Here is a 1,096-nt window from a genome sequence, read left to right as displayed (position 1 = left end):
ACTGGGATTGATATTTTGTCTCTTTTATTTTTACTTAAAGTACAATAACTTTTACCATTTTAATTTGTTTTAATAGTATATTGACAGTATTGTTTTCTTTCAAAAATCCACTTCATTTTCTTTACCCTATTATTAAAATGGTAATTGACAAAAACAAACTACATTGTCACCAGAAGAGCAATACAAAATGTACAAGTGATATATTAAAATCATCTTTCCAGCTTGAATTTCAATGATGCATTGGGTCAACAAATTTGTGAGAAACATCTTCACCCTTAAATAAAGATTTTCTTAATTCCTTACCTGTGTGCTAATTAGATATCACCTTGTTTTCACATTAAACAGACTTCCACATGAGAAAGCAGCAAGGAAGCAGTGGCGTTAATGTTTCCTGGTGTCAACTTGTATTATTTCAGTAGACATTGAAATGAGGATGCATCTTGCTGCCTTTCCAATGAAGCAAGTTTAATTTAGTAATAGGTGAAAAACCATCCTTACAAAGGTGTTAATCAGAGACTTGGCTTTGTGGACACTTTTCAGAGAACAAATTTGTTAGCATAAAAATAAAGCCAGAAAATGAAGAGCTGTTTAATCACTCGATTGGATTTTTCTGCCAGCATATTTTTTTTCTCTGCAACCCACTGCTAAATTGTGCTTCCTAGCTGTTTTTTTTATAAAATCACTGAATCAAATCTAACTCTGATTACATCAGAGAAGGCCATGTACCCTACACCATAAGAGGGGGTTTGAAATTTTGACTTGTCTACTTAAATATCACCAAAATCTGATCACAAGTTTAATTAGGTCCCTGGGTGGGATTGAACCACCAACCTTTCGGTTAATAGCCGAACACACTAACCGATTGCGCCACAGAGACACTTTGCAAAAAGTGCCTACTGACAAAGGCTAATAAGCATACATCTAGAACGTTTCCTAGAAAAACATTAAAAAATCAATAATCTGGAGAGTTTTTGTAAGATGTTTCTTCCATCAACTAACGAATAAACACATTGGTACTTTCCCATGATGAGTGAGTGCTTCAGGATCTCTTGCACTTACATGTGCAGCAGAGTACTGCAATGGAAGCATGCTGGAC

General features: G+C 34.7%; 1 non-coding gene across 1 annotated transcript; it reads right to left on the bottom strand.

The window, feature by feature from the left end:
- Positions 1-803: 803 nt before the first annotated feature.
- On the bottom strand, positions 804-877 carry TRNAN-AUU (transfer RNA asparagine (anticodon AUU)). The gene has a single exon. It is a non-coding gene; the product is annotated as a tRNA-Asn (tRNA).
- Positions 878-1,096: the final 219 nt, after the last annotated feature.

The sequence above is a fragment of the Pseudophryne corroboree genome, unplaced genomic scaffold, assembly GCF_028390025.1.
Source record: "Pseudophryne corroboree isolate aPseCor3 unplaced genomic scaffold, aPseCor3.hap2 scaffold_500, whole genome shotgun sequence".
In the NCBI taxonomy this organism is placed as follows: domain Eukaryota; kingdom Metazoa; phylum Chordata; class Amphibia; order Anura; family Myobatrachidae; genus Pseudophryne; species Pseudophryne corroboree.
This window is presented reverse-complemented; position numbering and strand designations above follow the sequence as displayed.